Below are 23,375 nucleotides of genomic sequence, written 5' to 3' on the forward strand. Positions count from 1 at the left end.
TGTTTAAATTATGGAATGTCACAAACCCAAACCAAGTAAGAGATCTCTTGGACAGTTTTGTTTTATTTTTTTAAAAAAATCAGTTATATAGGGTGCTCATGAGTTGCAAACAGGTCATCTGGCATCCTTAGGAGTGGTGACTATTGATGTGGGAAGTTTATAGCTAGAATTCTATCTTCTTCTTTATCCCCAAGCAGCAAATTTCCACAGAAAACCCCAGTGACTACAGTGGTACCTTGGGTTAAGTACTTAATTCGTTCCAGAGGTCCGTTCTTAACCTGAAACTGTTCTTAACCTGAAGCACCACTTTAGCTAATGGGGTCTCCCGCTACCACCACGCTGCCAGAGCATGATTTCTGTTTTTATCCTGAAGCAAAGTTCTTAACCCGAGGTACTATTTATGGGTTAGCGGAGTCTGTAACCTGAAGCATATGTAACCTGAAGCATATGTAACCCGAGGTACCACTGTATTTCTATTGGGTTATTTTGGCACTGCCATCCCTACAATAATCTCAGGTGGCTATTTCAGTTAGCCCCTCAATGTTTTTGTATTTTGCTTTAGGTCTCATTGTATAACGGGCTGGCCATCTTAAACTGTGATTTACTCTAAATATTATCTGATGTTGTTTGGTTCTATTACTCCTTTACTTGAGATGGGTGAGTAGCAGACTAGGTGCAGGAGTGCTAAAATGTAGCAAGGATGATGATATTGCAAGAATGCATGCCGTTCTTTGGAGCAAATATATCAACAAGACTAAGAAAACACAAACACGTCAACAAGACTAACTCTGGAAACTCAAAGGCAGCCATTTTCTCCCTTTAAGAGAACTGTTTCCCAATAGTACAATGACAAAAACAGGCCACTGTGGTTTTCAGCAGGGAGGGGGAAACCTTGTGTTTTATGAAGCAGAACAAATAGCAGCTAATAAAATGAAATGGTGCTTATTTTGAATAAGTGGGAAGTTATAGTAGGAGCATAAATTGCTGGTGGTTTTGACACCTTTCATTCACTTTGTGATTCCAAGTTAGTCTGCGGTTTCAGATCTTTTGAACACCCACACTATCCTCTGCTCCCTGATAGGGACTAAATGCAGCTTACAGATAAAAAAGCCCTCCAAACTTAAGTTTCATTTTCTTTCCTGGAAACTGGGTATGTAGCTGCTCTAGTAATTTTTTGGATTTATCTGTTTACCCTTCTTCCGGGTGCTGTGAGCAATTCACACTCTGGATCTTGGGGAGACAGAGGGGAGATATCCAGTTACTGTGTGCCTTCCAGCAGCAGCCACAACACACCACTGTGTCCATTTTGCTCGCACAGCCAGTTCTCCACTAGCTGCCACCCTGTTCCTTTCCATCAGGGAACAAGGGCGCCTTGGTACACTGAGCATCTTTGCTATCTCTTATCATGGGATTGAACTACAAATGACACTTTACCACTGAGAATTATGTTTGATTCACACTAATTTTCCTCTATGCTTTTTAGGCTTCCACTGGACCCTCTGAATGTTCTTTTTGGTCACTTGTAAACCTCTTGAAGGTTTTGCGAACAGGAGTCCTCAAAGGGTCTGGTTGATTTCCCTGGGTGAACACCAGGTTGCTCACCCATCCTTAACTGCAGTTGGTGAGCCTAAAGTAAGGCAGTTTTATTGGTTCAGGTACTTGAAGAGTCCCAGGGCTTGTGACCCCACCCCTAGGGCCCACTTCCCAGATCATGAGCCTAGTGTGTAACTTTTAAAGCACATTCCTCCAAAAAGTAGATATTTATGAGCATATGATAATAACCTCTGCCACAATGTGGTGTTAATGGCAATCTGTGACGACCACAGGAGGCATGAACTGCAACCTTACAATGACCCTTTATATGTATTTTCCTATCAAAAGATTTTACAATACATATCTGGGTTTTTGTAGGGATGTGCATTGACAGGCATAATTAGCTTGAAAGAGGTAATTACAGCAGCGTTGCCTCTGCCTTGGTCCAAACATAAAATTAATGATGCACAATACAGCCTTATATGTGCCTCGTGTACTGTTGGGAGTAGATAGTTAATGGTTTTGAAAATATATAAACACATATCCCAAAACCCTTCTCTGATACTGAGGAACTACATATGGTAGAGCTTTAAGGCAGGCATAGGCAAACTCGGCCCTCCAGATATTTGGAGACTACAATTCCCATCATCCCTGGCCACTGGTCTTGTTAGCTAGGGATGATGGGAGTTGTAGTCCCAAAACATCTGGAGGGCCAAGTTTGCCTCTGCCTGCTTTAAGATAAAGAGCTGAACTTTTCAGGACATGCAATCAACTCAAAGATTCCACATGCAACAGCACACAGGAGTGAAGATCTGCACACTGTCCCATGTCGCACATGATCTTTGCATGTGCAAGTGCCTACACAAGAAAGCCCATCTATTGTGAAAAGGGGTTGATGTGATGTTGGGAGCAGGAGCTACTAATCAAAGTATTTATGAGCTAGCATTAAAGGTTATGCTTGCAGGGGGTGGGCAGGTGTACAATCCCTAGCTTGTTCCTGTGCCCTGCCATATAATAACTTTAATGTCTGAACTATGTGAAGAGAAAGTCCACACTCTTCCATGTGTGCTTCGTTCCTCTCCGTATCTCTTTTTTTACATGTCAGTAGCTACGCACTCCAGTTTTCACTCAGTATTGCCTAGCAATTTCAATTCACATGGTTGTGTTTTTTGTATTTTTTTTTATATAAATCTGTCTTCATATTTGCAATATGCTGGTGTACACTTCAGAGTTGCCATGGGAATGGTGCTGAAAATAGCTTCCCATATCAAGCGATCCCTGCCTGGTCTGTAACATTTAGAAGCACTTGCCAGCAGCCAGAAATGTGGAGTCGATTTGTGATGGCCAATCCCTATACAATGCTCGATAGCTTTTTATATTTGTGAAGGATATGCCACTATGGGAAGACCGTTTCAGCGGTATTCCCATGATGACTGTGTGATACTCACTCTGACACTTCAAACTCCGACACCTAGATGTACAAGGGAAGGCCAAAGAATATATGGTTTGACAGTCAAATATGTGTCGAATATTTTATTCGCAATATCAGGCAATTTCTTTTGTTGTTGTTGTTGTATGCTCAACCCCACTCCCTGAGACTTGTGCTCAGATAGAGAGAAGTGAGTCAGATCTAGTGAACACTTGGATGCCAAGGGAGTGGTTTCCCTAGCAACAGTAACAATGTGAAGTGCTCTTTAGAACTTCCCCTCTGTGTTCATGCCGGCTTTCTCATGTGACATTTGCTGCAATGCTGCAGAGAGCTTGTTTGTCGAAGTTACGGATTCTTCTAAATAAGACTTTCCACATTTGGCTTCTCTATTTCCACCCCCTCCCCGCCAATGACTTGCTTTTCAGTGACTGACAAGCTTCCTCTGCTTCCAGAGGACTGGCTTTTCCATTGGACGAATGGAGCATTTGTGCTGCTAGGAGGAAGCAGAAGATTCTCAAATGGAAAAGGAAAGAATGAAGGGGGGGGGAGGAGCCTGAGAAGGAGGTGAAAGTGGATCACACAGGTGGCAGGACGTCCTGACACTTGACCAACTGCCATAGTTGGTAGATTTAAGAAACCATTACTACATCTGGGATGGCAGATATCTAGCATAATTCTGTTTGGTGAATTTGGCTCTCAGTAAGGTCTGCTGTAATTGACAGAAATCTTTCTCAGCCTTACCTGAAGATACTGAAGATTACACCTGAGACCTTTTACATGCAGATGAGCTCATGGGAAGGGAAGCTCAGAAGGGGTATGGAAAACTACTCCTCATCTTCCTTTTGAGGTTATTTTAGGTAACGCAGCCAGGAATGTTGTATCTAGTCCCACAAATATTAACTACAGTGGTACCTCGGGTTACAGATGCTTCAGGTTACAGACGCTTCAGGTTACAGACTCCGCTAACCCAGAAATAGTACCTCGGGTTAAGAACTTTGCTTCAGGATAAGAACAGAAATCATGCGGTGGTAGCGCAGTGGCAGCAGGAGGCCCCATTAGCTAAAGTGGTGCTTCAGGTTAAGAACAGTTTGAGGTTAAGAATGAACCTCCAGAACGAATTAAGTTCTTAACCCGAGTTACCACTGTAGTTGCTTTTCTCTCTCTCCATGTTAATGTCTCTGGAGCAAGGTATCAAATAGATAAAGTTAACCTGAACTGGGTTGTGAAAGCCAGTGTGGTGTAGTATCTAAAGTCTTGGGCTAGGACCTGAGAGACCAGGGTTCAAACCCCACTCAGCCATGAAAATCACTGAGCGACCTTGGACCAGTTCCTGCATCTCAGCCTAACCTACCCAGTGAGAATAAAATGAATAGTGGGAGAACCATATACACCACCTTGAGCTCCTTGGAGGAAAAGTGGCATATAGATGTAATAAAAACAAATAAAATATATGTAGTTACAGGCCACAATGACCAATAATAATGTCTGGTGGGGGTACAGCTCCATTTACATTGGCATTTCTTAATTGCAAACTTTGGAATGGTCACAAGGGGGGGGGGAATTAGTGACTGCTTTGCATGTGTGAAAATGGGCTTTTAGCCTTTTACTAAGGTGAACAGTTAATTTACTAGGACAATTTTATGAGGAGTTGTTGAACAACTATTATTCCCTCTTGCACTCTGCATCATCTGTCTGACCTCTCACCAATCCTTCGCAAGTATGTCCCATTGCCCTCTTTATAATGCAGATTCTTCTGTACAGCCCAGTGCTAAGTTTATCAAGTCACTTCGAGTGCCTCTTAGTTTTTCACAGCGCTGAAAGGAAACTTTCTAATAAGAGCCTTTGCAAAGCCTGCTCCTAATTAATCAAAGCTGTTTGGAAGGGAAGCTTCTTTGCCAGCGGTTAACACAGAGACATGAGCTATTGTGGGAACCTTGCTGATCCTCTGTTTTAACAAGGCAGATGCAGCTTAACATTGCTGTTGAACTGATGACCTATGGCTACGATGCCAAAGGAAACTGGGGAAAGCAAACAGGCAAGCCATTGGTCTGGAATTGCCTGCTCCTTTGCTGTTGTTTTCAACAATGAAGATTAGTGACACCTATGGGTAGCATAGGAGAGCAGCTGGGGGTTTTCTTAGCTAAGGCTTGCCTTCAGATGCATATTTTTAGATTTTAGCTAAAGCCGGTGGTTTCAGTGCACTGATGGTGTATGTCTGAATTGAGCATAGATAACAGATTCCAAAACACCAACATATAGCCGTAGAGACAACTTTCCAGGGACATGGAACAGGAATCAAAACAACACAGAAGAAGGATTGATCCAAAAATCATCTGACAGTCCCAAAGCCCCTGCTTTTTCTTCACTGCACACAAAAGAACATGCTTGTATGTTTTCAGGAAATCACATGACAAAAATAAATAAACCCATTTCTTCTTCTTAGCCACTATTATTGCCCATGAGCTGGGTCCCAGGAAGGGGCTTTGCAGGTCAAAAGGGTTAGGGAATGCATGTAGAAGTGGTCTGAATTCTCAATATCTTCCATTAATGGTCACATTATTATAGTCTGTATTGGATATTCTATCGATTTTAAAAAGAACAGGTTCTGACTGATAAAATGAATTCACTGTGGTTGTCGCAAAGTAGATATGAACAGGGCAAATCGGATTTCCCCCAAGACTCTGAGGGTCAACAGAGGTAGGGTGAGCCCCCAAGTCAATTGTGTTTCAGAGTAAAGCCCTTCTTTACTCCCATATATGTAAACATCTACCACTCACTCATGGAGGAAAAGGGCACAACTGATGTCAGGACAAAATGTGCTCTTTAGTTTGGTCGATAGGGTGCTTCCTGACACCCTACTTTGTGCGTGCATGTCTCTCTGTGTGGCACCCTAACAGAGATACCAATGTGTTTGTGTGTGTAAAGAGCATCATTTCCACGCACTCACAGTTTCTGTGCTATGTGGGTTCCTTCTTACCTATGTGATTGGAACAAAGGATGTTTAGGAGATAGAAATGAACAATGTTTGGCTCACAAGACCAAGTTAGGATTATGCTAATTCCTTGCTTGAAGGAAACAGGTCAAGACCTGTTGATTTTGTCAGGCCTACAGGAAAGGGGATGTTGCCAAGGTCTTTCTTTTTTGCTGAAAGCCATTTTGTGAGCCCATTGGGTGGAAACATGAACAGGGTTGAAAACTGGAAATGAATAAATAGGTCACATAATGGAATGGTATCTTTATAGTTTAAGCATCAGAAGAACTGATGTAATCAAATGAGAGAACTGGTGTGATTTGACCCAATAAAGTATAAATTATCTTGACATGGCAATTCTGTGAATGGGTTGATGATTTCCAAGTCCACTATCTGAGCCAAGTGGCTGGTTTAATAATAACCTACTTTAGCTTACAAACCACTCTTGTCGTGTGTACTGTATGTTTTCAACTGAACTTAGCACATGACTGCCTTGTAGCAAGATACATTTTCCAGGCTTGAGTTCTAATTTACTTATTATGAGCTTTGGTCTCAGTAAGTGTTTTGTTGATCTATCCCAAGATACTTAGGTTGTTTTCTGAAATTATTAAGCGGAGTGTCTTGTCTTCAGTCACACAACATGAAAATGCTTTAGTGCCGGTTCTTGCTCAATGTTGGGTTAATGGGTTCACATACATTGTGAAGTCACTCTGTTCAATGTTCTGACTCGACTCAATGTCAAGAAATGTACCAATACCTATGTGGTCATTGGAGGAATGTGAGGCACGGTAACTACTCTCTGATGAAGTAACAACTTGGATATGATGAAAAGGAAGTTAAATGATCGTGCACCAATGATTTCTGGTTTCTTGAACTCTGCCCTACTCATTATAAAACAAGAAGCTTAAAAGAAATTAAGGAAATTCTCTTGCTGTTATTTTTGAGTGCTCAGACTTCCCTTTAGTGGTTTATGGAGTCACAAACTGGCTGGCTGTCAAACTTGATGCCCTACTGATAGCTTATAGAATAGACTAGGTTACTCCCACCACCCCCGCCCTAAAGGGATGATGCCATTAATACTAAGAGGAAGCATTTTGTGGGGAAACTGATAAATGAATAAAAAGGAGAATTGTGATTGCAATATGAGCAGTTTTCTTATTCTTTACTCTGGTTTTTTTTGTGTGTGTTTTTTTACACTACAGGGGAATTATGCAACCAAATTTTGCTCAGAGTAGACTAAGTTAGGTCCATTAATTTCAGTGGGCCTACTTCGAGTACAACTTAGTTGAATACTGCTCCCAAACCTCACTGCATTTTATCGCTAGGAATGTGCTAGCTGTGTAGCAGTGCTGCAAGCCTGTTTTTAAGATTTCATGGCTTCAAAGAGATTTTATAGATTAGTTTCTCTGTGCAAGTGGGCATTTGTTGCCATGGATTGCAGTGTGAGCGATGGCAGAAACCCCCAATTCTTCAGCAGTGTTCATTAATAGCATCCTGTTTCGCACTGATACAGTTTTTCTATTCCCATATAGGCTTTCATTTTATCTTATGAGATTTAGATTATGATAAATAGGCCCCCTCTGGCTATATTGGTTGCAGTAACATTATTAAGATAAAGGACTGTAAACCTTTGTTGGCTAGAATTTGCTGATGGTAGTAACTAAGTATGAGTCACTTTGTGTCAAATCCAATTTAGACCGTAATGGGCAGACAACAATTATCAATTTTATTGCTAATATTACCAGTGCTTCGTAGAAAGAAAGAAAGAAAGAAAGAAAGAGAAAGAAAGAAAGAAGAAACAGCTGCATGTTTGTTCTGTATTACTACTACTACTACCTTTCTTTCTGAAGATTATTTAGTAGCACTCTATGAAGGAGAAGCATTCCGGGGTCATTGTCTAAATGAATGCACTTCTATTTTACTCAGTGTGTATCCAGGGCCAACTTACCCATAGGTGCTAGGGGTGCGGGGCACCCAGGTGCCGGGCTCTTAGGGGCGCCAGGCCGACAGTCCGGGGATTGAAGAACCAGGCCAGCCACCAGCCACTGCCGAGCAGAGCAGAGCCCATTGGAGCGCTGCAGGCTTTTCTGCGGGCGCTGAGGCAGCCAGCCAGCTCTGCCCTCCTGTGCACCTGGGATTGGCGGGCTGTCGAGAGGCCCGCCCAGCGCATGCATGCTCCTCACATGAGGCATGCAGCTTCCTTCCCAAACCTCTGTGGGAAATGCTCTCCTCCTGCAGCAGCATGGGAGAGAGTTGTGCGGCCACTACCCATATGGCTGGAGGATGCACAGCTTCCCTCCCAAGCCTCTGTGGGAATTGCTCTCCTCCCTCCACTGAGCTGCCCCCCCCTAAAAAAGCTCAACATTTTTGCCCATTAACCACTAATCTAATATGTTGTGTCCTGGTGTCTTTATGGGATGCGGGTGGTGCTGTGGGTTAAACCACAGAGCCTAGGGCTTGCCGATCAGAAAGTCGGTGGTTCGAATCCCCACGACGGGGTGAGCTCCTGTTGCTCGGTCCCTGCTCCTGCCAACCTAGCAGTTCAAAAGCATGTCAAAGTGCAACTAGATAAATAGGTACCGCTCCGGCGGGAAGGTAAACGGCGTTTCTGTGCACTGCTCTGGTTTGCCAGAAGCGGCTTAGTCATGCTGGCCACATGACCCGGAAGCTGTATGCTGGCTCCCTCGGCCAATAAAGCGAGATGAGCGTCGCAACCCCCAGAGTCGGTCATGACTGGACCTAATGGTCAGGGGTTCCTTTACCTTTACTAGTGTCTTTATTCATCACACGATGCACAAAAACCAATACCATGCAGTGTCCTGTTTTTTTGAAGACTTCATCAGTGGGTGTTTGGTTGGCTCAGGGCCCTGTTATCAATCCCACCTTGGTACTCACCAGAGATTGCCATGACCATGGCCAGTCTAGGTTGATGAGGTACAAGGTGGAAGGTTATGTTGGGGTGGAAAAGCCCTCTCAAGCCCTCTTCTGGTGAAGTAGCTATGGTAACATGGTATAATGGAAAGCTATTGTTAAGGCATGCGCACTGCCTTGCCCCCACAATTGAGGGGGCCATGGCCGTGCAACATCAATACTTCATGCACGCATGCCCTGTGGTGTGTGCGCATGGTGTCAGCATGCAATAAAGCCTGTGAACATGATGTCAGCATGCCCTGCAGCATGCTTGCACCATCACTCGTGCACGCCGTGACATCACTCACATTTGCCATGGGGCATGCTGTCATGTCGTGTGAATGCCCCCCCAACCTGTGTGTGTGATGTGAACACACCCTGTGGCATGCATGCATGGCCACCACAAAACTTTGAGAGGGCCCAGCTGCTTCACTGAATTATTATTTTGGGGGTCTGCCCCCCCCCACTTGGTGTGCCTATGGTACGGTATGTTTTTGAAGTGTGTGTGTGTGTGTGTGTGTGTGTGTGTGTGATAGATGTATATTAATATCAGTATTGCAGGCACATCAGTTCCATTTTTTAGGAAGCAGAGAGCTGTAGTTGAAGGAGAATGTTCACATAATGGTCATTGATTTGTTGGAAGAAAGTGAAAGGCCAACAAATTGTTAATAATTCATGTTAATGCATTGGAAATAGAGTCACAGAAAGGGTCACCGAAAGTTCATTATACTGCCTATTTTCCTTTTGATTATTAGTGCCCTGTTTCAGCAAGAAGAATAATTCAGAGGCCTCATAATGCTTACTTTTTGTGAAATATGGGTACTCTTGGAGGGTATGCAGGGTGAGTATTCAATCATATGATTTTCGCACTCTGCAGTTGCATAGTAGTGCTGGAACTTCACCGCATACCTCTGCTGATCATGCAATTCAGCTCTGAGACAGAAGGAAGTGGAAGCTTCCTGGAGAAGCAACGATTTGGTATTAGAAAGGCTCAGCATCAGCTTCATTGCATTGCCACTTGTGCCTTCTTCATCAGCCAGCTACCCTCATTAAGGATGCTGCTGGAAACTGGTTCACCTTGAACTTAAAAGGTCTCTGGTGTGCACAGATTTGGCATGGAAATGAGTATCTCTTTGCGAAGGGGTAAGAACACTGAAGAGCAGAATTAGTATCCTGTAGAATACTTCAGATAGGGAATGGCTCAACTTTATGGACTGAATTCCTATGGGTTGAATTACTACTTGCAGAAAGCCACCTAGGAGCGAAGGTTGAGGTTTATGTAAGGCCTGGCTTAGCAATTCCTATTGGTTGGGCGCTGCTGCCACCTGCTAGAATTGCCTCCAGTTGCAGCTGCTGCTTTTCTGCTGCCAACTGCTGTTTGGAGTTCCTTACTGCAGTGCTCTCAAAATTCTGCCTCCTGCTCATCGATTGCAATCCTGAACCAACTGTAAGGCTTAAGGGCACATACTTCATTTGCTATAGCTGGACCTCAGGAGGAGGTGGGACATTCTAGATTTAGATACATGTTTGTGCTACTCTCTGTACTGTTGTCTCATGTATTATTATTTAAACACACAATCCAAACAGGGCTAGACAAATTGATGTACTATAGGCCTCACAATGGCCATTAGCTATAATGGCTAAGTGGAACCTCCATCTTGAGATTGTCTCTAAATATTTACCTCTGGTTACCAGCTACTGGGAAGGAAGGAAGCAACATGCACCTTCATGTCCAATTTTGTGAGATTCCCGGGGCATCTGTTTAGCCACAGACTAAGTGCTGGGCTCAATAGATGGATAGCCCAATCCAGCTTAGGCTGTTCTTGTGCTTCCCAATTTCCTGCACGATGAAGGATAGAAATCTGCATTCTTGTTTTGTTCTGCGGGAAGGAGACACTGCTCATTGCATACACTCGGCAAATCAATACCAACAAGCCAACCCTATATTCTCTCAGGTTGTAGCCGGGTCTGTGTGTGCCAGGACAGCCATAGCCCCGGGCACACGATTTTTAGGGGTGGTGGTGAGCCAAGCACCCCTCAACACAGATCCCTGTTCCATCCTGCCCGTTGCCGGGGGATCTCTAGGCCCTGGCCTCACTACCGCACCCCCAGCCCCCTTGCTGAATGGCCACATGGCCAGTGTAAGGGGGGATTTCCCTGCCAAGGGCTGCGTCAGCCAGCCACTCCTCCCTGCATGGGTGGCAGGGGTGCATCATGGCTATGGGGGCTAAGGCTGAGATGATGTGTGGGTTCTGTGAACCCTCTGTGCCCTGTGCGCATATGCTCGGTATGAGGGTTGCCCTGGCGCTGTGGCTTCTGTTGACCCTCCGCGCTCCACATACCCTGCACACATACCCTGGGCACCAGAAAAGGACATAACACCACTGATTTGAAGGGTAACATCCTGTGGGCTGTGCAAATCAAAGTGAACGCAAACAGCTGCAAACCCACAGCAGGCTCCAGTGTGGCAAAGCACACACTTTTCAAGTTGAATTGGTGGTGATGTTAAGACGGAGTTTGTGTGCATGAGTGTGGTTGCACAAGGATGTGTGGGGTGCTTATGGCAGCTTCTCCAGTTTTAAATGTGCTTTCAGGCCCCAAATGATTGGCAGCCCTGATGGAAGCTCGCCCAATGTCAGTGGTCATTTCCTGCGATTCATCTCCTAGCATCTGGTACCCGAGGGACACGTTGGCTCTGAATATGAAACACATGCTAGTGTGATTGTAGGTTTATTCAGGTGTTCAAAGCATACATGAGAGGATGAAGTGTAGAGGGGGCACAGGGTGTATGCACCACTCCTGCCCACAAACTTGCCTGCTCCACCCCAACCTTCACATATTGAGGCTGTAGACCTGTAGGGAGATTCTGTGTTCTGCCAAACATTCAAAGCATCACCCTTCAGACTGCCTCTCTCAATGTATGAAAATCAAGGATGGAGCTGGTAGGGACAGGAACATGTGGTCTTCCTTCCATAATTTCTTCCCCCAGCTTTTATTTGAACACGCAAATAAGGCTGTAATTGCTGGGCAACCTGGAATAAAAATCGTGAAGAAATGAAATTCAGGATTCTTTCTAAGGATTCATTCTAATTTAACTGATTGCTGTCAATATAGTCATCACATGTTGCTGGAGAGTAGGACTTCAGTCTTGGGACCAATTTAATCACCTGCAGTGTTAGTGCTGTGCTTTTTGCTGAAAAATACCCACCCACTAGATTGAAAATTGTGTTTTGGTAACACATGGAAGTTTTGGTGATGTGTGTTGCCAGTGTGGTTTCTTAATTTTTTAAATACCAGAGTTTGCCCTGGCATGGGTAGCAAACAGGTTTTTAGCATCTGTTGCAGCACTTTCACTAATGTGGACAGAATAATCTCGAGTCTATCAACTAGGCTTTGGGAATGTGTGTGTGTGCCCGTGTGTAACACACTATTTCAGTAACATGCCAACAGTGCCTTGGTCAAATAACAACAGAAACAGAATTACAACATCGCATTGGGTTCTAAATTAACAAATTTGATATATGACGGAAGACAATAGATTGAGACTGATGGAAAACCAATAGCTCATTACAAAAATATTTGAAGCAAGAAATAACTGGCCAGTTCTGACCCTTTCTCACACTTTGCTGTATGGAAAGTATCTAGTAAAGAAAGCTGAACTTTAGTCTGTTTTCATACTGATTATGGATTCATATTCGTTTTTGGTAAATGTAAATCAAAATCCATGTGCAGAGTAGCAGTGATGTTCTCTGAAGGTAAAAGTGATTACCACATAAATGGATTTTAATGCTTCTTTTGATTAGCTTCTATACTCTTTTTATTTAGCTCATCATGAGCATGTTAGTTCTGTTCCACTGAAATAGCCATTCTCAATCATACAGAGTAAATGTTGTTGCTGTTATGATGACAATAACTTGGTGTGATGAACAAGAAACCTGAAGCAAAACAAGATTGCTACAATAATGTCTACTTGAGAACGAAGTGAGTTTGCTGATTTAATATTGATTAATTTAACTGTAGCGTTTAAGTATGTGCTTAGGAGCATAGCTGGGCAGAGGGATGCTAAAACCATGGGCTTGCACTGATAACATCAGTTTTGAAAATCAAGTTATAGATGAACCAAAAGAAGCATCCTGCAATTGGTCAATCACTTGAATACAGAAGCCCCATTTTTAAGGATGATGTTGGGCCACTGTGAAACTGATTATGTCTACAATATCTTTTGTTGAGATCAAAGTTACATGTGTTTCATAGCACAGAATCCTTTTGTGATCTCAACCTCATATTTCTGTTATAGAATTCACTATATACCCTACTAAATGCAAGATTTGGGTTTCGTGGATACATAATATTTTCTGCTCTTCTAGCTGTGGTTAGAGACCTACACCTTGGGGCTTCCACCTCTGCCTTGCAATTAAGTCTCCCTTTTTTCATTCATTATCCTGATATAGCATTATATGTGTACCACAGCTTAACTCTGGGTACCTTTGACCAGCGCTTGCAAAACCAATTTCAGTGCTGAAGTAGCTGATGTCTGTAGTTATGAATTGGCAGTGGGTGCTAGCATTCATCAGCAGCAATGCATGCTTTTCTATGCATTTCTATGCATTTCTACACAAAACATACACTTTTGTAACCCCCAAATATGCATTTTTGTGCCTTTTTTATTAAACTGAAAGTGGATCACAAAATTTGGAGAAGTACACAATCTGATGGTTAATTCTGTTCCGATCTGCACATAAGTCCAGGAGCTGCACATTAGGTCTGTGGGGCAGACTGAACAAAATTCTCCTCTATCCCTAGTTGAAATAAGGACAGAAATTTGCACCCCTTCCTGTGCTTCAGATGATTCTCTTTACCTTGAACTTCCCATGCTACTGAGATCCAACCTGTTTGCTTGTATTTCAAGGGCTTGTACCAGTACTAACTGTTGCAATGGATTTCCCTGTTAAGTGTGTGGTTTGAATGAGCGACTGTAAATTTTTGGATTTATTATAATATATTTAAAAAACCCATCTCACTAGCATTTAACAATGTCTTCAGGCTCGTTTGTCTCAGATTACGTTGTTTCAACATCTGGCGCAATCTGAATGTTATATGGAAACCTAGATAATGAGTACTGATCTCTCCAATTCTGTCCTAATGCTCCGTTCAGCTGTTAATCCTTTATGTTTTTCCTCCCGGGTGCACCCATTTGCACCAATTCATTTAATGGAAATGTGGGATAATCCAGTTGGTTTACTGAGCCATCTTTAAGCATTATTGCTCTTGATCACTTACACTATTAATGTTTTACACTGAAGAGGCTAATTGATTTCCTACTTGTTAAAAAGTTACCACTGTTTCCCCCCAGTCCTATTCCAGCTGTGTTAAAAACTGTATAACATGCAGAACTGTAGCAATGGCCACACACCCTCAATTTTGGATGTAACTTGGCATCTCTGTCCAGGACAAACCTTTGGAGGAGAGGAGGGAATGGACTACATTTTACTTGATTTTCCTATAGTACTTTTTGTGTACAAAGTTCTGTACAAACCCTTATTTTATCACAATGTTCTCCTGAAGGCAAGGGTTGGACTGTTAAACCTATTGACGTTTGCAAAAATCAGTAGGATTAACAGTGCAATCCTATGCATGTCAATTCAAAGTTCAATGGGGATACTTCCAGGTAAATGTGTACAGAATTGCAGCCTTAGTTACACTGCCAGTAGGCATCAGTTCAGTCAAGAAACTTGGCCATTGCTGCACTGCCTTTAATCTTTGGGTATAAAAAACATGGTTTGGAATTGTACTTAGAAGCTGTTCTTTCTTCCACCTCAGTCCACTATGTTTTAAACAAAGAGTAGTTTAGAAAGTGGCTTTCCATTTTTTGGCTAGCATTAAATGTCCGCTGTAGAAATAAAATGAGATGCAAGTGAGTGGTGTCTGTGACGAGAGCTGGAATGAACAAAGATATGGATGCTCTTCCATCCAAAAGAGGTGAATTCTCTTAACAAAGAGTAGAAGATGCCAGTCTGTTAAGTGTGAAGAGTGATCTGTCTAGCTGTCTGTCTTTTAGATAAACAGATGACTTCATTAGCCAGCACTGTCATTTCTAGCATTTCAGGGAGCTATTAAAAATCCACTTTAAAGTTTAGCAGGAGAAAAAAAATTATTCTCATTATCTCTGAAAAATCCAGACATCACACAAAAACACAAGATTAACCTTACATACCCTGCCCTTATTTAAGCATGTAGCAAGATCATTATATGACACTTTCTATGTACTTACATTTTAATGAGAATTTTGGAATAATACAAGCTTAATGCAAAATGGTTTCTGTCAGGGATTTACAGCATGCATAATTTTGCGATGTTTGTGAATCTGCTACAGCAATAATGATCCTTTGCAAATCCCTGGAATTCACTTACAGACCGAAAGGAGAGGCGGCCAAACTACAAGCATTATCCTTATTATTGGGATGTGTGAAGGGTAGCTAACCAGCTGGAAAATTACCAGCTTGGAAGGTTCAAGGCCCTGTGTTCCGCTTTGCCATGACTGAGCGATGTTGATGAAAGGATCTTTTCCCCAAGCATTTCCAAGCACCTTATGTTTTTAATATATGATTCTGTATGTGTGCAGAATCCATAGGCATGTAAACTGGGGGTGGGGAGAGAAACCCGGAAGCACGTGTGTATCTGTGGCTCTTAGAGAATTTCAAATTTCTGCCATGCCTAGTCTACTTCTTCAGTGTGAGTGGCAGGCCACAGAGTGGTATAGTGGTTAGAGTATCGGTTTAGGATCTGGAGATAAGGTTCTAATCCCCACTCAGCCATGAAGCTTTGTCCAGCCACTCTCCTTCAGCCTAACCTAACTCACAGGGCTGTTATGAATATAAAATGGGGGAAGACCATGGCAAGCAAAGCTATAAGATAACTCCAAATATGTTAGCTTGTCAAAAATTGCACATTTGCAGATACGTGTCCCAAACTCTTGGTAGTAGTTGTTGAGGCAGAAATATTTGCAGAAATAATTGGGTCTGGTGTGGGTGGTGATAATGTAAGATGAATAATGTTGTTTTCGTCAGAAGCCGAACTGCAGCAGAACATCACTGCATGCAGCGAATACAAGGTGGAACAGAAATCTGTGCCTACTTAACACTCCTATTTGGGATGCTTTCCTGGAACTGCAAATCTCTGCTTTTTCCTTTGGGGAAATGGAAATCATGGATATTTGTTGCATCTCTATATTTCCTATTGCTCATAATTACTTAAATTAATATACTTCCCCCATCATGATCCAACTCAATGCCTTATCCACCAAAGTTGTGATGCTTACTATGAGGAAAGTGAAAACCCGTAAGCTGGCCAATTTACTTGCAGGAGAAAATTCCTCCCTGGCTTTGAATACAGTGGCCAAGTAAACCATAGGAAGGTCCATATGCCAATTGTCCGCGCCCCCCCAAAAGGGGCCCCTAGCAGACTGGGTGGGTGGGTGGAAAATCCAATGACAAACCGCCAAGAAGATGGTTTGCACCAGGCCAGGGCACAGCCCCCAAGCCCTGCCACTGATCAGCCCTGCCTGCCCTCACCTGAGAGGCTGTTGCGGCTGGAGGTGGGTGGAGGCAGGAGACAATCTCATCTCCTTGCAGCGCTGGAAGAAAGCAGCCTCCCCGGACCCACTGTGGCTGAGCTATGCGGCAAATGTCACCCACACGGAAGCTTGTGTGAGCAGTTATTCTCTGTTCACCTTTCGCCTTTCTGCTTCAGTTCTTATCTCGGGCTCTTTCCTTCAGTTTTCTCTCTCTCACTTCACCCCATGGACCTCATCCTGTTCCAGCCAACCCACCTTTTCTAGACTGCTTTCCTTCTCCAGATCTGCTGCCTCTTGAGGTGCTTTCTTCTTCCTTTCCAAGGTCCTTCTGCCTGCTCTGATACTCTCTGGGATCTAATTAGCTCATCAGCGCGGTGAAAGACCTTTGCCCTGCTGCATCCTTCTATAATGTTTAGGGCAGTTCAACCAATCACTGTCTGTGGCTTGACCACCAATACCACAGTATCTTAGCACAATACAATATAGATAGAAGGGGCAAAGAAAGACCCACAGCATCCATAATTGAATCCCCCCCTTCTTAAATGCTTCGATTGGAAATCTTGCCCATTGACTCATTAAATTTCACAACCATATGGCAGTGATAAAGCATAACAAATAGCCTAGAAATGAACACATACAAAGCAGTAATTCAAATAAGGAGATAGTGCTGAAGTCATAAATTGTAATAGCAGAAAACATCAACAAAGCTGCCATGGTGAATTACCGACTTGTGTTTCCCTTTCAGTATGTTATTGACATGCCTATATATATATATATATATATATATATATATATATTTGTTTTCGTAGATTTTCACGGGTACAGGAATGCAGGTTTTGGTGTCCTCGGGTGTCTTCCCGTGTAAAAGTAAAAGTATATATATATATATACACACACACACACACACATATATATACCAATTTATTCTATTCAGGGTATGGAGGAAATGGGAATGCATTTTATATATGTTAAACATATTATAGTTGTGCAGGGAAACATGTACAATCCGAGTAAAAGCAGATGTTCTTGGAAACTGATTTACTGTGCCAAGAGGAATCATTTAAAAAAGTTGCCGTATGCTAAGTTAGCAGTAATAATATGCAGAACATTTTACATTCTGTGGGATCTAACAAAAGCTGACACAGAAGAATTCAGTGGGGGTGTAGGATCAATGCATATAAAATGTATCTACATTGAAGCAATTGTTTTGACCTGTTCTGTGTTAATGAGTCTAGCACAGAAACAGACAACAGGTAGTGTGTGTGTGTGTGTGTGTGTGTGTGTGTGTGTGTGAAACTAGCCCTAGATGCTTCCCTCCAAATGAAGGTTTTGATGCGAAAGACCCCCTTTACCTACACATCAGCAACTTTCTCTTGCAAGGCACAGTCAAAGGGCTCTTTAACTCCCTCCTGTGTTCACCGGCAGATTTCACAGAGCCTTGCCTTTATTGTGTTTTTGTGACACTCACTTCAACGTATAGGCAACATGCGTAACCCGCTCTCCCCTTGTGATCATCTTCTCCTGTTAAGGTCACATTCTGGTAGAACACGAGGCTGTGGCCTTCCTAAAGTCAGAAAACATAGGTCTATAAATTCCTATGCATTTTCCTTCTTGTGGCAGTCTGTGCTGCTACAGAATTCCACAAGTTAGTTTCACTTTTGGAAGGTTGATTTCAGCAAAGCTCGGAAGTGCAATCCCAGCATTCTGAAACTGAAAGAGAATAATCTCCACAAAGATGAATAGGTTTTCGATGTCACCAAAATTCGTACAGCATAATCCATCTTCTCTCTGAGTGTGTGTGTGTTGCCTGAATATAGCAAGGCTGGATCACACCCTGCTTGCCTTGCAGTCTTCAGAAGATGGAAGCTCTGCAGGCATACTATGAACACCTTGCTTTTAAAAATACCCACAAAGCTAATATTGATGTACTTTCTGCTTTACAGAATAAATTCAGTTCTCAACATTCCGTCACTGTCTAGTGTGATTAAGAAAGAGTTTGCAAAAGAGTTTCATCACAGCCTGATTTCTTCATACCGTGAGAAGGTCAAATCCTTCTTGCTGCCTCATAGAACAGTCAACAGTTCTTATTTCCCTACCAACTCCACTAGATTCAGGCATTCTTCATATCTTTATATCTAGCTATATTATGTGTGCCAACTTGAATAAAATATTGGGGGCCCCTGGTAAGCCCCACCCCACATAATTGATCACAAGACATGATGTACACACAACATTTGAATGGCAATGCCTATCAACTTGGGGGGCCCTGGCCCCTCAACTATTTTTTGGGGGGTGAAGTGTCCTTGGCCCCTTGGAGTGGGCTCCTATGATCTATATCTATATGTTTTGTAACTGTGAACGGCTATCAGGATTGTGGTAGAAAGCCTCCTTGGTTTTCCACACTTACAAGGAAGCGCAGCCAAGGCGGTCATGGTGTTTTCAGAAAGTATGGACACCCTGGAAGGCTGCAAAATGCCTACAGCTGGATAGATGATTTGTTGAATAAAAGGACAAACTCCCTGCCCATCTCCAAAGGTAAATGCAACAATGCCCCCCTGCACCCCAGACCTGAGAATTGCAGCAAAAATTTCTCTCCTTTTTGATAATTTTTGAATGTATTTTCTTTGCTCATTAATTGATGGGGACTTGTAAAAACCCAGAAGAAGTGTTGGGCACAGAACTACCTCTACCTTTTCTTCTTCTAGCGCAGGCTTCCTCAACCTCGGCCCTCCAGATGTTTTGAGACTACAATTCCCATCATTCCTGACCACTGGTCCTGCTAGCTAGGGATCATGGGAGTTGTGGGCCAAAAACACCTGGAGGGCTGAGGTTGAGGAAGCCTGTTCTAGTGCCTGTGAGCTACCTTTGAACAGCTCAAGGCTTGCAGGTGGTTCCTCAGTCACAGGGTAATGCTCCACCGCCTCTGAGAATGCAAATTAAAGTGGAAACCTGAAACCACTTACAGTACGATAGCTGCTTAAAATGGCCCACTCAGTATTTTTGGATGATACATAGATGATTTGTTTTATGAAGTATCTCATGTGTATAATAACTAACTAACTAAAGGGAAGAAGTGGTTGCCTGTAGATGTTGGCCACTGTGATGTCATGAACTGACAGGACAATGGAGAGGAGGAAGACCAATCCGCAGAGCAGCAGGACCCATCACCAGAGCCTGAAGGGCCCAGGTCTCCACAAACACAGTGGGCTCAGAGATGTAGGGAACAGGGTGCTCTAGGTGGCTGAGGCAGGCAAGAGCCCACAGCCCAGCTCCCTAGCTGGCCAGGTGGGGCTTGCTAGCTCTGGGAGAAGGTATGTGATTCCTCAGGTGGAGTAGGCTTGGAACAGGTGAGGGTCATATGCCTCATCAAGCCCAGATTCTGCAGTATAAAAAGGCAGCAGAGCTGAGGTGCTGTGTTTGCTCAACTGCCCATGTTGAAGGACCTTGACCAGGAGGCTCCTGGACCTCCACACAACTGTGCTTTGTTTTTGGACTTTGAACATGGACTGTGGACTTGACATACTGACTTGCCACCAGGTAGGCCAGGGGTGCACCCTTAGGTGTGGTTAATATGGGTGTGTGACAAACCTGACAAGTGCCTTGAAAGAAACAGCACGTCCTGGTTTTTTGTGTGGCAGATTGTGGTGGTCATTTTGGGTGCTGTGATCTCTCGCACTGCACTCTTGACACACACACACACCAAGGTACTTTTTAGGTGGCACACAAGATGTTGCCCTGAAAAAGAGCTTTTTGCGGCGAGAGTGAAGTGTTGGTCACATGACTTGTCTGGGAGCACTTCCTGGAAGATGTTTTAGGTCTGAAAAAGTTGGATGGTATGGTGTGGTTGTTCCATGACATAGTCCTTAAAATTTGCAGGCCTTCTCAATTTAGCCACACAGTGTGTGAGAGAGATGGGTGTGGATGATGGGTGTGACATGCTACAATCCAGTCAGAAGGAAAGCTAACTTCTGGGCAGCCAGTACCATTTATACAAATGAAGCAGATTGATACCATTTCTATCACTTTGCATAAGTTGTTTGCTTCTGCTAATCATTCAAAAAGCTGAAGGGCTGGGTCTTGACAACTGGGAATCCCTTCATTTATTTGTTTAAGAAATGTATGCTATATGTCTCAATGCAGCCTATGGAAAAAATCAAATGTAGATTAAAACATCAGAAAACAGAACATTAGAAAATTATTTATGGCATAAAGGCAACTCTATGATCTATGGGTAACTCTATGGGTTAGATTTTTTAAAAATGCAATTCTCAGGAAGCTGAGTTTTTCAGCCTGCACACACCTATGTAATTCTGACACATTCATACATAACTATGGTTACCACGCACCCTCCTGAAAGTGTCCAGCCTTAGAAATCTACATTTGGTGACGAGGGCATGATAATATCTAGCTCAGTGTGTAACTGGAGTTTGCAGATAATGTTCCTGACTCCATGCAGTCAGAGCTACTGTCTAACAGTCAAAGCAGAAGGGAGATCTGTGGACTTGACATTCTCATCATTTATACCCATGCATTTATATGAATGTGGTGTACAGGGGGAAGGGGAGAGCAGTCACTACCCCCAAACAGTTTTAATTATAGGGAATGAACCATTTTAAGACACCCCTGATATCTCCCCCCAAAAGCAAAATACAGTGGTGCCCCACAAGACGAATGCCTCGCAAGACGAAAAACCCGCTAGACGAAAGGGTTTTCCGTTTTTCGATGCGCTTTGCAAGACAAATTTCCCTATGGGCTTGCTTCGCAAGACAAAAATGTCTTGTGAGTCTTGCGATTTTTTTCGCTTTCCCCCCCTTTTTCTAAGCTGCTAAGCCGCTAATAGCCTTTTAGCCGCTAAGCCGCTAAGCCTTTAATAGCCGCTAAACCGCTAATAGCGCTTATCCGCTAAGCCGCTAATAGGGTTGCTTCGCAAGACGAAAAAACCGCTAGCCGAAGAGACTCGCGGAACGGATTATTTTCGTCTTGCGAGGCACCACTGTAGGGAGACTGAAAATAGGGGCAACTGGAGTGTATGCAGCAGTGGAATAATTTTTGTTTGTTTCCTGTAGGTTTCTGTCTGTTTTTAAAAATAAATTTGTTTAGGGTTTTGGTCCTGTCTGCTTATAAGAGTCGGTTGTGTGGTGTTCCCTCCCCCCACCTTCTGTTAAAGCAGATTGTGTTGCTGCATAGATTTCAACACCCCTCCCCAACCCTGCTTTGCTAAAGAGCTTTTAAAAATGCTTCATTCAGTTTACAGCAGGGGGAGAAAAACACAGAAAGAAGTGAAGTGTGTGCTAAACATTATTTTATAAACTGCGAGGCATTGTCTTAGTCTGAAAGGCTCGGGTATCTTCCGAGTTGCCATGGTGAGAGAGAAACATGGCTCAAACAAATTCCTGTGGAGAACACCTTTTTTATAAAGTGAAAATCATCATTCAATAGGCCCCTGTGCTTAATAACTCATGAAAACATTTGTGGGCATTTTCAAAGGCTGGGGTGATGTTTTCACAATGGTTTGTCTTATTCCATTGAACTGGTTGCACAGCTGAAAAGCAGAAGCTGTAATTTGATTTCCTCCCTCTCTGTGTGAATGTGGGTGAGGGCACTGGACCTTGGTAAGATTGGATCCTCATGGGGGGAGGGGCCATCGTTCAGTGACTGAGCGCATGTTTTGCATACCGAAAGTCCCCTATTCAACCCACAGCACTGAAAGGGCTATAGGGAGCAGGCCTCACGAGAATCTTTGCCTGAGATCTTTGAAGACTTGCTGTCAGCCAGCTAGTGTAGGACACACCATTATGGGCAGCCCCAAAGTCTGACCTGCAGTAGGAAACCATGTTTGTGGCTACATAGTCATTGAAGAAACAATGGGATGTTCCAGGTTGCACAAAATTCCACACTAAATTTTGGACTCCCATATCCTGCAACTTTTAGCACAATGGGTCAGTATCTGGCTGTTAACCAGTAGGTTGGTGGTTTGAGCCCACCCAGAGATGGTTGTGGGCAGGGGCTGAACTAGATGACCCATGGGGTCCCTTCCAACTCTACAACACAGGTGGTGCTGTGGTCTAAAGCACCAAGCCTTTTGGGCTTGCTGATCAGAAGGTCAACGGTTCGAATCCCCATGATGGAGTGAGCTGCCATTGCTCTGTCCCAGCTCCTGCCAACCTAGCAGTTTGAAAGCATGCCAGTGCAAGTAGATAAATAGGTACCACTGTGGCGGGAAGGTAAACGGTGTTTCTGTGCGCTCTGGCTTCTGTCACGGTGTTCCGTTGTGCCAGAAGCGGTTTAGTCATGTTGGCCACATGACCCAGAAAGCTGTCTGTGGACAAACACTAGGTCACTCGGCCTGAAAGCAAGATAAGCGCCGCAACCCCACAATCACCTTTGACTGGACTTAACCATCCCAACTCTACAAGTCTGTGATTCTGTGATTTCTGAGGTAAAAACAAAGACATCTTTGTGTGGAGATTCTTGAAGAATTTATGGGGTGGGGGCGGTCTGCATTCTGGTGTGAACTTGGCTTCCAGATTAATGTACAGTCTTCTCTGAAGTAAAGCTCTGGAATTCTACAAGGTAAACGGTTTGCAATTTCATTTGCAATTCTAGCTCCTTGGAGCAGCTGGAAAGCACAGCAAGTGGACCCATGGGGACATAAATCTTCTTTTTTTGCCATGTCATTTCCCTGAATTGATTTATTTATTATTTATTCTTATTTATTATTGAATGTATATCCCAACATCCCTCCCAAAGGAACCCAGAGCAGCAAATGACAAGTGATAAAACAATGAAAAACATATTTAGAACAATTCCAGTGCAGATGTAGTCCAGGGGAGATCTCAACTTAAAAGTCTTGTTGGAAGAGCTGCACATGGTCCAGCTATGGAATTCACTCCCCCTGGGAGACCATGATGGCCATCCACTTGAATGGCTTTAAAAAGAGGATGAGACAAATGCATGGA

General features: G+C 43.4%; 2 protein-coding genes across 2 annotated transcripts in view; one reads left to right on the forward strand and one right to left on the reverse strand.

The window, feature by feature from the left end:
- The window catches only part of RASGEF1A (RasGEF domain family member 1A), a 224,312-nt gene that overhangs the window by 92,865 nt on the left and 108,072 nt on the right, over positions 1-23,375 (reverse strand). The gene's annotated exons all lie outside the window — the stretch shown is intronic.
- LOC310706614 (uncharacterized protein) overlaps positions 1-23,375 on the forward strand; it is a 230,758-nt gene that overhangs the window by 52,241 nt on the left and 155,142 nt on the right. The window lies entirely within an intron of this gene.

This window comes from Podarcis liolepis (genome assembly GCF_965112155.1).
Source record: "Podarcis liolepis genome assembly, chromosome: 5".
NCBI classification, from domain to species: Eukaryota; Metazoa; Chordata; class Lepidosauria; order Squamata; family Lacertidae; genus Podarcis; species Podarcis liolepis.